Source organism: Scyliorhinus torazame, chromosome 9 (genome assembly GCF_047496885.1).
Source record: "Scyliorhinus torazame isolate Kashiwa2021f chromosome 9, sScyTor2.1, whole genome shotgun sequence".
Lineage (NCBI taxonomy): Eukaryota > Metazoa > Chordata > Chondrichthyes > Carcharhiniformes > Scyliorhinidae > Scyliorhinus > Scyliorhinus torazame.
The window spans coordinates 123,618,150-123,633,807 of NC_092715.1; positions in this window are offsets into that span (position 1 = coordinate 123,618,150).

Below are 15,658 nucleotides of genomic sequence, written 5' to 3' on the forward strand. Positions count from 1 at the left end.
ACGCACGAACAGACTCAAAAACAGCTTCTTCCCCGCTGTTACCAGACTCCTAAATGACCCTCTTACGGACTGACCTCGTTAACACTACACCCTATATGCTTCATCCGATGCCAGTGCTTATGTAGTTACATTGTATATGTTGTGTTGCCCTATTATGTATTTTCTTTAATTCCCTTTTCTTCTCATGTACTAAATGATCTGTTGAGCTGCACGCAGAAAAATACTTTTCACTGTACCTCGGTACACGTGACAATAAACAAATCCAATCCAATCCAATCCAAAAATGAGCCATTTCAAGGAATGTAATGGAAGTGTGATGGCCTTTGACCCGGACGCAATAATAGGAAGGAATGTTTGTAATTACTTAAAAATTTCTGAAGAATCTGTAATTGGTTTTAAAGATGTTTAAAAACAACTTGAAAGAGATTGTGTCAATTGTAAAGGGATGAATTATAATTTTGGATAATAAGACATACTGGTCCATGTGACCTGGCAACGCTTGACCTGAAACAGTACCCAGGAAAGAAATTAAAATACAGAGGCTGTGTGGCACACAGAAAGGGGAAAAGGAAGAGCTAGAGAAGGGAGGTGGTTCTGGTAGATCCACGCTGTCACAAATGACGGGAGCTGAGAAAGTTCCCGAAATACGTACGCACTTGTGTGGAAGATTGCATAGGAAAAATTCTGTTTACACAGACATTGCTGCCTCCACAGAATTGACTAATTTATTGAGGGAAGGAAACTGGAATTCTGCACAGGAAAATCCAAACTTCAAAGACCTTTTGGGGGAAAATATTGTCCATACATTCGAGTGAACCGCTTGAAAACTCTCAATTTTTGAGACTAAGTGCTGTGGCGGGAAACACCGATGTTGCCTATCTCACGCAAGATTCTTTGCTTGGAATCTCATTAATTATGCACATGCGAGTTGCTTTCCAAATTTCATGAAGGGCCAGCAGTTTATTTGTCTACACACCCTTGTAGCCATCTGGGATGGCCACGTCCCGGTTACAAAATGGACACTTGCAAACAATGCAGGGAAAATTGGACAATACTGAAAAAGCAAGCAGGTGCAAGGTCTGTCTGTTGATTAGAGCTGTAGCTCTCAGACAGGACCGGTACTGCAAAACCATCAACATACTAATGAGCCATCCCCGAGAACAAAAGGCAACATTTAGGTAAACAATGCTAAGACAGACATCCCAGCGCCAGAGGAGACTAAAACAAAGCATACCAACGGCCACCTAGGACACGCCCAGCAACCAGGGAACCCACTATTGGAGGAAAATCGATAAGGACAATTGGGAAACGGTCCAATTAATTGGGGCCAAGTTCAAGGCCCACCCAAAAGCACGGGAAGCCCTTTTGGGGTATAAAAAGGACTCCCCAAGAGCGGATCGCTCTCTTGGCCTTGGCTCTCAGCGAGGAGAGACCCGCCAAAGCTGCTCCAGACCAAGTAAGTTCCAACTCAACGCACGCTACGAGATAGACGCTCCTAGTTGCTATCCTGTAAACAGCTCAACCCAGCAGCCTCAGAACCGAGCAATGGCCATTGTTCATCTGACTGAGTGGGCACCCGAAGCTAAGTATAGGCTTTAGTAATAGTGATAGAGTTGTAGAGTTTTATGCATGAGTAGATTTGACTGTGTGTAAATAAATGAGCATTGCTTTTGAACTTACTAACTGGTGTATCGAGTCTTTGATCAGTATTCGATTTTGAACCTTGTGGCGGTGTCGAAAGATACCTGGCGACTCTTGAGCAAACGTAATTAAACAGCCAAATTAAGAGACAACAGCAAGTTAGCAACACCCTCAGCTGGTGGGTTCGAAGGTCCCAGCACCATATTTGAACACTAATCCAGCACACTCATATCCCCCTCTCCAGCCCATCTGTCTTCACAGACCATGCAGATTGTCAGCAACCCAGAACAAAAAGGCAAGCAGCCTCAAGAAGAAGGCAGCACCAGCTTTCACTGGCAAGACCCTCAAGACCCTTATTTGGGGAGACTGGGCCCACTGGCATATGCTCTAACCCAAGGATGGCTCAAAGAAGCACAAGAACCTCACCTCTCCGACCTGGGTGGCCATATCCTAGGAGGTCAGGACAGCTACCACCCACCCATGAAGCACCATTCCATGCAGGAAGCGGAAGAATGATCTCATCCACTCCGCCAGGGTAAGCCCATTCTCAGCTCCTTCCACTATCAAACTTTCAGCATGGCATCATGTACTCAAATGGCTACTTGCGTCACAAATCTGACAGATTCAGTCGTGGGCACACATGAACATTCACTCTCTGACCAAGACTTTCATAACACCAACATCCCATTTGTCTTGTTAATCGAACTCCGTCACCTAACCTGCTCGGGCAGGATGGGAGAATTCCATCCTCTGTCTTTGTGGTATCCGCTATTCCATGTGCAATTTTAGTTCATGGTGACTGTAATTTTGTTTGTAAATTTATGTTCAATTTGCATTGAGTTTGATTCACGTTAAGTAAAAGGTACAAAAAGTGAAATCTTGTTTGGTAAATTTCTTCATTTGGAGTCATTTGGTAAATTTGGTTCTTTGGGTTTATGGATCCCCAAAGTTATCTTAACAAAATTGGGTACTTTTGCAGAATAGAACTCAGAAGGTGCGATTTAACTAAATGGGAACAAAGTCCCATAGCGAACATGTTTAGTTGCGTGTTTCCCGGCACTCGCAGCATCAAGAAACGCGCTATTTAATACACCCGTGGATAGATAGTGGGCCTCAGGAGGAAATGCACAGCCGAGGCCGCACATAGCCCCATTTTCTGCACTGAGGAGCTCTCATCAGAACTCCTCCGTGTAGTGAGAGATCGGGACGACATTTTTAAATGGCGTCCCGATCTCGGGAGCCCCGACACACACCCCCGAGCCCCAATGTTCTATATGAGGGTCTCAAGGCCTCTCCATGCACCCCTGCCAACACCCACGTAGAGCATCCAGGCCCGATCACTTCTGTGCAAAATATGCCAGCTTTACACCCTGGCAGTGCCCCAGCTGGCAGTGTCACCTGGGCACCTTGGCAGTTCTGGGCTGGCACATAGTTGCACTGCCAGGGTGACAGACTGGCACTGCCAGGGTGCCACCATGCCCGGAAAGCAAGCACCTGTGGGCCTCTGATCCCCTGGGAAACCCCCACGAGTGCCGTTCCATCTGGTCCCTGTTTGTGGAAATCAGCTTTTTTTTTCCATAAAACATACTTTATTCATAAAATCTATCATAAACATTACAGAACATTTTGAAATGTCTTGACTGTACATTTCCATCAGAGCTACACATTCCCTTGACTTTCTTCCATTCAATTTTGATAACCTTACACACATATCGCTCTTTACGTTACAATCGCTCTTTACGTCACAATTCCTTCTTAAACATTTACATTGTCATGTTTCTTTTATACATTGGAGTGTTAATGATCCAGACCGAGGGGGGTTTACACTGTTACCCGCCCCTCGGTGCACATTTTGCTGGTAAGACCTTACACAGTGGTCTTTCCCCATTGCGCCTTGGCGGCAGCTGCCCCAAGCTTGAATGCGTCCCTCAGCACATAGTCCTGGACCTTGGAATGTGCTAGTCTGCAACACTCGGTCAAGGACAGTTCTTTGCACTGGAAGATCAGCAAGTTCCAGGCAGACCAAAGAGCGTCTTTCACCGAGCACTGTGGAAACCAGCACAGAACAACGCTCGCCCGAGGTCTCCGAGGTGAAGTGGGTAGATCCTAACGCCTTGGGTGTCTCAGAAAACTGAATATTACAGTGAGACTAGCTGTCTCACTCTAATATGCAGATTTGCCAGAACGTAATCCCAGCCACATGGGCAGGATTCACATTGTTAGATCTCGCGAGGCATCGCGAGCTGGGTAGATCCCAGGAACGGGGTCTCCCGGCTTCTATCGATCACGTTACGCTGCAGCACACTGCTTTTCAGGCACAACATGGCCGCTCGATCGCACCCAGAGTTTGTAAAATGGGTGCACAGGAATTTTCCAAAGGGATTGTAACAGAATTTTTTTCTGTTATTATAGACAGGGGAGTCAAATAAGATGTGGTGCTGAGTATGAACATCAAAAACGTGTTGGGCACTTCCGGTTGCGGCGATGACCAGCCAAGCCGCACGTTTCGGCGGCTCCAGCTCAAACGGACCTTCGGGCTCTTTTAAGAGCCCCAACGGGAAATTCTTTTGTGACAAAACCCGGTGTGGGGTGAGGCAACAGGGAGTCCCCCCCAGTGGAAAAGAAAAATATCGGCGGCGGTGGCCAGATCTCGGAGAATCCTCGAGGGCAGCGGCAGAAGAAAGAAAGGAGCAAGATGGTGTCGGAGGGAGCCCAGGTGACATGGGGACCGAACCAGGACGAATTTCTAAGACGGTGTGTGGAGCTGCTTAAGAAGGAGGTGCTGGCCCCGATGCTACATGCAATCGAGGGTCTTAAAGAGACACAAAAGGCCCAGGAGATAGAGCTCCGTGTGGTGGAGCAGAAGGTAACGGACAACGAGGTCGAGATCCTGGGCCTAGCGGTCAAAATGCAGACGCACGAGGCGCTCCACAAGAAGTGCATCGAAAGGATTGAAGTCCTGGAAAACAGATCAAGGAGAAAGAACCTCCGGATCCTGGGTCTCCCCGAGGGAGTGGAAGGAGCTGACGGCGGGGCTTACGCGAGCACGATGCTACGCTCGCTAATGGGAGCTGAGGACCCCTCGGGCCCCTTGGAAGTGGAAGGGGCCCACCGGGTCCCTGCGAGGAGACCAAAGGCTGGAGAACCACCTAGGGCGATGATCGTGCGATTTCACCACTTCAATGACAGAGAGGTGGTTCTGAGATGGGCCAAGAAGGTACGAAGTAGCAGATGGGAGAATGCAGTGATACGAGTGTATCAGGTTTGGAGTGCGGAGGTGGCGAGAAGGAGGGCGAGTTTCAATAGAGCCAAGGAGGCGCTGCATGTTGGAGGGGAAATGAAAATGCTGATGTAAAAAGGTGTAAATTGGGGAGGGGGGACACTGAGAAATGTGGGCGCCGGTGGGGGGGAAGAAGAGACACAGGCGGGGGACGGGGAATGGGAGCGGGGTGGTAGGGGGAGCTGCGCCATGGGGGGCGGGTTGGCACTAGAAAGCGTGGGGTTTCTTTTTCTTTTCCCGCGCCAGAGACATGATGGCGGGAAGATAGGCGCAAGGAGGATGGGAGTTCCTCACACGGGGGGGTCAAGGAGAGAGCGGGAGAAGCCGGGGTCAGTTGAAGTCAGCTGACTTTCGGAAGCAATATGGGGGGAGTAACCATGCTAGATGGGGATCTAGCGGGGGGACAACTGGGTTGCTGCTGCGGAGATCGAAAGGGGGCTGGTAAGAGAAAAGGTGGTCGAGGCGGGAATGCGCCGCCTGAGGGACGGGTGGGTGTGCGGAACCGGGACGTGGGACTGGCCCAGAGAGGGTGATGGCTAGTCGACAGGGGAGGGGGACGGGCAGGCCCCCAGTCCGGCTGATCACGTGGAACGTGAGAGGCCTAAATGGGCCGATTAAGAGGGACTGAGTGTTCGCGCACTTAAAGGGGCTGAAGGCAGATGTGGCCATGCTTCAAGAGACGCATCTGAAGGTGGCGGACCAGGTTAGGTTAAGGAAAGGATGGGTGGGACAAGTGTTCCACTCAGGGCTGGACGCAAAGAATAGAGGGGTGGCCATATTGGTGGGGAAACGGGTGTCGTTCGAGGCTAAGAACATTGTAGCGGACAGCGGGGGCAGATATGTGTTGGTGAGTGGCAGACTGCAGGGAATGGAGGTCGTGCTGGTCAACGTATATGCCCCGAACTGGGATGATGCGGGATTTATGAAGCAGATGCTGGGACGCATCCCGGACCTGGAGGTAGGAAACCTGGTAATGGGGGTGGACTTCAACACCATGCTAGACCCAGGGTTAGATAGATCTAGATCCAGGACCGGAAGAAGGCCGGCAGCGGCCAAGGTGCTTAGGGGTTTATGGACCAAATGGGGGTTGTAGATCCGTGGAGATTTGCTAGGCCGCTGGCCAGAGTTCTCCTTTTTCTCCCACGTCCATGAGGTATACTCCCGGATAGATTTCTTCGTTTTGGGAAGGTCACTGATTTCGAGGGTGGAAGGAATGGAATACTCGCCCATAGCTGTTTGGGTGGATCTGGAACTAGGAGAGGAGAGGGAGCAGCATCCACTCTGGCGACTGGATGTGGGATTATTGGCGGATGAGGGAGTCTGTAGAAGGGTGCGGGGATGTATCGAAAGGTACCTGGAGGCCAACGATGATGGGGAGGTCCGAGTGTGGGTAGTATTGGAAGCGCTGAAGGCGGTGGTCAGGGGAGAGTTGATCTCCATCAGGGCTCACAAGGGGAAAACAGAGGCTAAAGAAAGGGAAAGATTACTGGGGCAGCTTTTGAGTGTGGATAAAAAATATGCGGAGGCCCCGGACGAAGGACTATACAGGGAGAGGCGACGGCTCCAGACGGAGTTCGACCTGCTGACCACAGGGAGGGCAGAGGCACAGTGGAGGAAGGCACAGGGGATGAGATATGAATATGGGGAAAAAGCCTGTTGGCCCACCAGCTTTGAAAGAGGACAGCGGCGAGGGAAATAGGAGGAGTTAGGGATGAAAAGGGAACCATGGTGCGGAGAGCAGGGAAGGTAAATGAGGTGTTCAAGACCTTTTATGAGAGGTTATATAGGTCCCAACCCCCGGAGGGAAAAGAGGGGATGCAGCAGTTTCTGGACCAACTAAGGTTCCCGAGGGTGGAGGAACAGGAGGTGGAGGGCCTGGGGGCTCCAATTGGGGTGGACGAGGTGACCAAAGGGCTGGGGAACATGCAGGCAGGGAAGGTCCCGGGACCTGACGGGTTCCCGGTGGAATCTTATAGGAAATATGTGGACTTGTTGGCCCCGCTGCTGGTAAGAACCTTTAACAAAGCCAGAGAAGGGGGGACCCTACCCCCGACAATGTCGGAGGCGACAATATCACTAATCCTGAAGCGAGATAAAGACCCGCTGCAATGTGGGTCTTATAGACCTATCTCGCTCCTGAATGTGGACGCCAAGTTGTTGGCAAAAATGCTGACAATGAGGATAGAGGATTGTGTCCCGGGAGTGGTGCACGAAGATCAGACAGGGTTCGTAAAGGGGAGACAATTGAATGTCAACGTGCGACGGCTATTGGGGGTGATAATGATGCCCCCAGTAGAGGGGGAGGCAGAGATAGTGGCGGCAATGGATGCAGAGAAGGCATTTGATAGGGTAGAGTGGGAGTATCTATGGGAGGTGCTGAGGAGGTTCGGGTTCGGGGAGGGGTTTGTCAGCTGGGTTAAACTCCTCTATGGGGCCCCAATGGCAAGTGTAGTCACAAATCGGCAAAGGTCGGAGTATTTTCGACTACATAGGGGAACAAGACAGGGATGCCCACTGTCCCCATTACTATTCACGCTGGCAATTGAACCACTGGCCATAGCGCTGAGAGCTGCCAGGAAATGGAGAGGGGTGGTTAGAGGGGGAGAGGAACACCGAGTGTCACTCTACACGGATGACCTACTGCTGTATGTGGTGGATCCAGTGGGGGGGATGACAGAGGTCATGCAGATATTGAGGGAGTTTGGAGAATTCTCGGGATATAGGCTTAACATGGGAAAGAGTGAGCTTTTCGTGATACACCCTGGGGACCAGAGTAGAGGGATAGATGGCCTGCCACTAAGGAGAGTGGAAAGAAACTTCCGATACCTGGGGATTCAGATAGCCAGGAGCTGGGGAACCTTACACAGACTCAATCTGACTCGGCTGGTGGAGCAAATGGAAGAGGATTTCAAAAGGCGCGATATGCAGCCGCTGTCACTGGCGGGCAGAGTGCAGGCGATTAAGATGATGGTCCTCTCGAGGTTCCTATTTGTGTTTCAATGTCTCCCTATATTGATCACTAAGGCCTTTTTCAAAAAAATAGATAGGAGCATCATGAGCTTCGTGTGGGCAGGGAAGGCCCCAAGGATAAGGAGGGGGTTCCTGCAATGTAGCAGAGACAGAGGGGGACTGGCGTTGCCGAATTTGGGCGACTACTACTGGGCCGCCAACGTGGCGATGATCCGTAAATGGATGATAGAGGGAGAGGGGGCGGCATGGAAAAGGCTGGAGATGGTGTCCTGCAAAGGAATGAGCTTAAAAGCGCTGGTGACAGCGCCCCAACGCTCTCCCCGAAAAAGTTTACCACAAGCCCAGTGGTGGCGGTAACATTAAGTATCTGGGGGCAATGGAGGTGACAGAGGGGTGTGTTGGGAGCCTCGGTGTGGTCCCCGATCAGGAACAACCATCGGTTTGCCCAGGGAGGTTGGACGGAGGGTTCCAGAGCTGGCACCAGGCAGGAAGTAGGAGTGTGGGAGACTTATTTATAGATGGGACGTTTGCGAGCTTGGGAGCGCTAGAGGAAAAGTATGAGCTGCCCCCGGGGAATATCTTTATGTATATGCAGGTGAGAGCGTTCACGAGACAACTGGTGAGGGAATTTCCGCTGCTCCCGACACAATGGATCCAGGACAGGGTGCTTTCGGGGGTGTGGGTCGGGGAGGGCAAAGTGTCCGAAATATACCGGGAGATGAGAGAAGAGGGGGAGGAGCTGGTAGAAGAACTGAAGGGAAAATGGGAAGAAGAGCTCGGGGAGGAGATTGAGGAGGTTTTGTGGGCTGATGCCCTAAGTAGGGTAAATTCCTTTTCCTCGTATGCCAGGCTTAGCCTGGTCCAATTTAAGATGCTACATAGAGCACACATAACGGCAGCGAGGTTGAGCAGGTTCTTCGGAGTGGAGGACAAATGCGGGAGGTGCGGGGGAAGCCCGGCGAACCACACACATATGTTTTGGTCGTGTCCGGCACTGGAGGGGTATTGGAGGGGAGTGGCGGGAGTGATCTCGAAGGTGGTGAAGGTCCGGGTCAAGCCAAGCTGGGGGTTAGCTATATTTATATTTGGGGTAGCGGATGAGCCGGGAGTGCAGGAGGCGAAAGAGGCCGATATTGTGGTCTTTGCGTCCCTAGTAGCCCGGTGTAGGATTTTACTCATGTGGAAGGAAGCAAAACCCCCCGGCGTGGAGGTCTGGATAAACGATATGGCGGGGTTCATAAAACTGGAGATGAAGTTTGCGCTGAGAGGATCGGCTCAAGGGTTCACCAGGTGGTGGCAACCGTTCCTCGACTATCTAGTGGAACGTTAGGGGGAAAATAGATAGCCAGCAGCAGCAGCCCGGGGGGGGGGGGGTAAATTGTTTGTGTTCTAGATGGGGTGAGGGGGCGGGGGGGAGCACTATTTCGTGTATTTTGTTAGTTCACTATTTTATTTTAACAATGTTATCTATCAGTTATCATGTTACCATTTTTGTTGATTTGTAAGGGGGAAAAATTGTGTTCGAAAACTTTAATAAAAATATATATTTTTTTAAAAACGTGTTGAGATTGTGTTATCAGTTTTTCCACAGGACAGCACAAGGGCTCAAATGACTCACACAGCTGAAGCATGTAAGCCTCCTCAGAAGTATGTAAGTAAGGCCGGGCTTCCCTCTGCCTCATTTTTCAATAATAGTTCCAAAGATAGTTCCTGAGCAGGAATAAAGGGTTATGGTGTTCAGGCGGGAAAGTGGAGCTGAGTCCACAAAAGATCAGCCATGATCTCATTGAATGGTGGAGCAGGCTCAAAGGGCCAGGTGGCCTACTCCTGCTCCTAGTTCTTATGTTCTTATGACACACTAGACTGAATTTTAAGATGGCAGTTGAGACCCTGGGTCAAATAGCAAGTCCAAAGCTCACACTGGCTGGAAGGAATGCAGGAGACCGAGGGACTACTACAGATCATCATATAATTAAAAATATAATCATGGGGTCCAGCGTCAGAGGGGACATTACTGGACCACAAGGGCTACTTTCTCTACTCAGTGCCCCTTCTTTGTTCGAGCTCAATAGGCAGTTGCTAGGTGACCACCTCCATTTAGCTGGAAACGTCCCCTACAGTCAAGGTTTGCCCCCAATTGTCTGTTATCAGCAGACACTTCGGCCAGTTTATTAGTAAAACTTTTTACTCAGGTGCCCCTTTTTGCGAGATGAACAAAAACAGGCACAGATTCACAATTCAAACCAAGTTTATTTTCAAACACAACAAAACAGTTAATCCCTCCCAAATTATTCCAACTATAATATGACCAAGATTCTAATGCTACCCATGACGAAGAACTGAACCGAGCTGCGGGTCCAATCCTCTGGGTCTCAGTTGGCCCAGCGAACTCGTCTGCGAAAGTGAGTCACACGTGCTGCTTCCGTCCATCCTCTGGTCCGCTGTCTCTGCATCTAGCCTTCGCTGGGGAAGGTCTCTGGATGTCCTGCTGTTATTCCCCTCTTCGCACCCTTCCAGAAGTTTATCTGGCCCTCAGCCAATGAGGTCGCTGGGCGGGGATTGCCACACTCAATAGAGTTGCTGATTGCAACTCTGCAGGACACCAGGAACACCCCTCAGTGGTCCACCCTCAGCTGTATTGTCTGAATATAACCTTATCCCATAGTAGGCGATATAGATGCCAGAAAGTCTGGCTTCATCTGGGCAATCCACAACAATCAATCCATTTGAATAGAACCGATTATCTTCCAATGTCTCATTTATAGGACAAGCCCAGACTTGCCCCGGCTGTCTGTCTCTGTCCAGTTATTCGAATTTGCCTGTTAGACTTCCCATCAGATCTGTCTGTTGTTCTGACTGTGGCTTTAACTTAAAGTGCCCAATTCTTAATTTAATGTGTCCAATATTGTATCGGGCCTAAGACTTAGGCCCTTGGTCATTTAACCATAGTCCCTCCTCTTGATCCCGTGTCAGCAAACCAAATCACACAGACTAACCGAGTCCCCCAGACAGGCAAGTACTAGAATCTCAGTCAAACAATCATAATCCCTTACCCAACATATATACATTTTTCAGACACCAAAAATATTATACAAAATTAGACTGCTCATATATCAAAATAAACTTCAGGAATTACAGATAAATACAAAAACAGATAAATACAAAAAAACTCTTTTGGAAACGAGGGTCCTTAACATATCCCTTGGTCACGGTGCCGGGTCACGGTTTCCACATCCAGGCGCCGCATTAGTTCCTCCTCTAGTTTATGTTAATTGATCTTCCTGCTGCAGGTCATTTCTTCTGTGGGTCTATATCCTCGTGTCCATTCCAGGGCGAAGAATCCCAAGCACCACATCACTAGTGCATAATACATTCTGAAAGGAGATCAGGGTAGCATCTGTTATTATTCCCTAATATCTGATTCTTCCCTTTATCCCTCCCACCAGATGCTGCCTCACGCTGTTTACTGACCTTTTAAAAAAAATAATACCCTTATCCCAGAATCTGAGATAGCCAGGCATCCGTGTTTAATTCAGCACCTTTTGCGGACGATGGTTGGAGTTGCACAAGCGGAGATCGCGCGTGCAAGAAGAGAAGATGGCCGAGGTTCGCAGACCTCGGAAGAGTGCAGAGTAATAATGGTGATCTGGTTATAATGGTCGATTGCTGATAGTTATCAATCATACTGTATTGTGATGTGGTGTGCTGGTAATTGATGCCAATCATATTTGGGTGATGGCACTGCAGGTGGAAACTTAGTGAGGTTCACACTGACCTCCCAAAGTAACAGGCAGCAAGCTTATATAAAAATGAAGGGAAACCTGCACCTAGGGGGAGACGGTTAGTCATTGAGCAGAACCAGTATCTGCTGCCGTCTCAGAGATTTTCCTCAGTGAGATTAATGGGGGGCAAAAAGTGTGCATCAAGGAACGAAGACAATGGGCTTGTTCAGGGGAAACAAACACTGTACATTTTATTTACAATTTGGGAAGGCAGAGTCCCTGTATTCTTCCTGAAGTGGTGATTTATTTAAGTGGGCGGGCTTTGGCTACCTGGGATCGCTCTTCCACTGCCTCCCTGTCTAAGCGCCGTACCAGGTACTTCCAGCCATCCTTCACCAGGCGCCGTTGATCATGACTCATTGCTTTCTCCTTCAGTTCTATCGTCTGGAAGGGGGGCGGCCTTCCCACCTATTATCAGAATCAGCATATTTGCGAGCTTCCTCCTCCATTACTTCCCACTCTATCCCTGGGTCACGATCCTAATTCCCTTTTTTTATAGACAATTCTTTACAGACAAATTGCGCAGGCACTTTGAATGGTCTGTTTTACAGGCTCTATTCTCTTTCCCTGCCTGGTGCAGGACCTTTACTGCAGCCAGAAGATTGCTGCATTTCTCCTTTAATTCCTCTGCTATTTCTTGCGCTGCATCTCAATCCCGAATCGCGCGCTGCTCCTTTTGATATGCCTTCTCGCATTGAGCCTGAAACTGGCTCATATGTATGATGCGACCATCAATTCAGTCGAAGACACGTGGAGAAGTAAACCGTGGTTTTAATCAGCTTAGAACTGAGCCTGCCTGTGACCGGTACAACACTGAAGGCGGCCCCGCAGGTCAGCAGCTCTTATACTTCCTGTAAAGGGGGTGGAGCCATGGGCGGAGCCCATACATGCCCCAACATATCTCCTGTGAGTGACGCCACACAATGGCACATAGGTAGAGCCCACAGGGTTAATAACATAACACAGTGCACTGGTGAATTATCAGTAATTATACATTCACCACATTCACCCCCTGATTAAAAAATGAAGTCCGGCGGGGGTGACGGGCTCATAGATTCAGTCGGTCCGGAGCCCGGATCGTACGCTGCGACCGCCGAAGCACTGGTGTTGCAGCCTCTTCGGGTGGCTGTGGAAGTGGGTCCGGAGCAGGCACAGGCGTGGACTCCGGGAGCGGCTCTTCCGGAGGTTCATTCCTGTGGACCGGTGCGGCGGGTGGGAGGGAGCGCGGGAACCATATAGGGGTGGGGGCGCTGAACATGGTAGGTTGGACGGGACATAGTGTGGGGGATGCAGTAGTGGGAGTGGTGTCGGGACCTGCGGGCGCCAGGTCCCGGAGGGAGACGGTATCTTGCCGGCCATCGGGGTGTTCGACGTACGCATAGTGTGGGTTGGAGTGCAGGGGATGGCAAACGGGAAGTGGGAGAATTCATCTATGAGGTTAAGGAAATACGTGTTGCGGTTATTGGAGGGGAGGGGCCCTTTGAAATCGATACTGAGGTGTTCAAAGGGCCGGGATGCCTTTACCAGGTGGGCCTTATCCGGTCGATAGAAGTGCGGTTTACACTCCGCACAGATTTGGCAGTCTCTGGTTATAGCTCTGACCTCCTCGGTGGAGTAGGGCAGGTTGCGGGCCTTGATGTAATGGGCGAGCCGGGTGACCCCCGGGTGGCAGAGGTCATCGTGGATAGCCCGTAGTCGGTCACCTTGCGCGCTGGCGCATGTGCCGCGGGACAGCATCTGGGGGCTCATTGAGCTTCCCAGGACGATATACTTTATTGTAGTTATAGGTGGAGAGTTCGATTCTCCACCTCAGGATCTTATCATTCTTGATCTTGCCCCGCTGCGTATTGTCAAACATGAAGGCAACCGATCGTTGGTCGGTGACGAGGGTAAACCTCCTACCAGCGAGGTAGTACCTCCAGTGCCACATGGCTTCCACGATGGCTTGGGCTTCTTTTTCGACCGAGGAGTGTCGAATTTCAGAGGTGGTGAGGGTGCGTGAAAAAAAACACTACCGGTCTGCCTGCTTGGTTGAGGGTGGCGGCGAGAGCGACCTCTGAGGCGTCGCTCTCCACCTGGAAGGGTACGGACTCATCCACCGCGCGCATCGCAGCTTTGGCAATGTCCGCCTTGATGCAGTTGAAGGCCTGGCGGGCCTCGGCTGCCAGTGGAAAGAGGGTGGCCTTAAATAGTGGGCGGACTTTGTCCGCATACTAGGGGACACACTGGGCATAATAGGAGAAAAATCCAAGGCACCTCTTCAGGGCCTTGGGACAGTGAGGGAGAGGGAGCTGTAGGACAGGGACCATACGGCCCGAGGACCCCGTTTTCCACGACGTAGCCGAGGATGGCTAGCCTGGTTGTGCGGAAAACGCATTTCTCCTTGTTGTAGGTGAGGTTGAGTTTTTGGGCGGTTTGGAGAAATCGGTGAAGGTTAGCGTCGTGGTCCTGCTGATCATGGCCGCAGATGGTGACATTGTCCAAGTACGGAAACGTGGCCCGCAGCCCGTACTGGTCCACCATTCGGTCCTTCGCTCGTTGGAACACCAAAACCCTGTTCATGACGCTAAATGGGACCCAGAGGAAATGGAAAAGGCGGCCATCTGCCTCAAACGCCGTGTAGTGGCGGTCCTCCGGGCGGATTGGGAGCTGGTGGTATGCAGACCTCAGATCCACCGTGGAGAACACGCGGTAGTGCGCAATCTGATTTACCATGCCTGCAATCCGGGGAAGGGACTACGCATCGAGCTGCGTAAACCGGTTAATGGTCTGGCTGTAATCAACCACCATCCGGAACTTTTACCCGGTCTTGCCGACCACCACCTGAGCTCTCCAGAGGCTATTGCTGGCCTCTATGACCCCCTCCCGCAAGAGACGCTGGACCTCGGACCTAATGAACGTCCTGTCCTGCATACTATACCGCCTGCTTCTGGTGGCTACTGGCTTGCAATCAGCGGTGAGGTTTGTGAAGAGGGGGTGGGGGGGGATTTTTAGGGTCGCGAGGCTGCATATGGTGAGTGGGGGCAGGGGCCCCCCGAATTTAAGAGTTAGGCTCCTGAGGTTACACAGAGGTGTGGGAGCACATATAGTTTAAAATTAGCGTACTCAGCGCCCTGTATCGCTAGGGTTGCAGTAGTGCACCCTTCGATTTGCACCGAGTGCAACCCAGAGGCGAGGGATACGGTTTGTTGCGTCGGGAATATTGGGAGTGAGCAGCGTCTTACCATGTCCAGGTGAATGAAGCTCACTGCGCTCCCGGAGTCGAAAAGGCAAGGTGTCTCGTACCCGTTAACCCGGACGTCCATCATGGAGCTCCGGAGGTGCTTAGGTCGCGACTGGTCCAGGGTGATGGCGCTGAGCTGCGGGTAGCCGGCGGCGTGATCAGAGGAGCTGGGGGGGCCCCGCGATGGCTGTCCGTGTAGGTCGTACGCGTCGAGCGGCATAGCAGATGGCGGCCAAGATGGAGGCCCCCGTTGGTCGAGCGTGGCGGGCGGTGAGGAAGATGGCGTCCAAGATGGCGGCCCCCATGGATCGCACGTGGCCGGCCGCGTGGGGGAGGATGGCCAAGATGGCGGACCCCATGAGTCGCACATGTTATGTGGAGGTGGAGGCGGCTGCTACCTTGCGGGGTCTGCGGGCCTGTGAGTCTGTGGATTGGGTCTGTGAGTTCGAGTTCTTAGATCTGGCCAGGCAGACCTTGGCGAAATGTCCTTTTCGCCCGCAGCTGCTGCAGTTCGCAGCAGTAGTCGGGGGTGTTGGGACTGGCCGCAAAAGTAGCAGGGTAGCCCCCCATGATGGGCGGGCGGCCGCGCTGCACAGGCCTGGGGTAGTCTCGGGTCGGGGGCCCACGAGGGGGGTCGCGTGATCGGCCAGGAACGCAGTAAGGCTCTGAAAAGCGGCCTCCAGAGAGTAGCCAGTTTTACCGTGTCGTCCAGGTCCTGGGCCCCTTTTTCGAGTAGGCATTGTCTAACAAAGTTCGACCGGA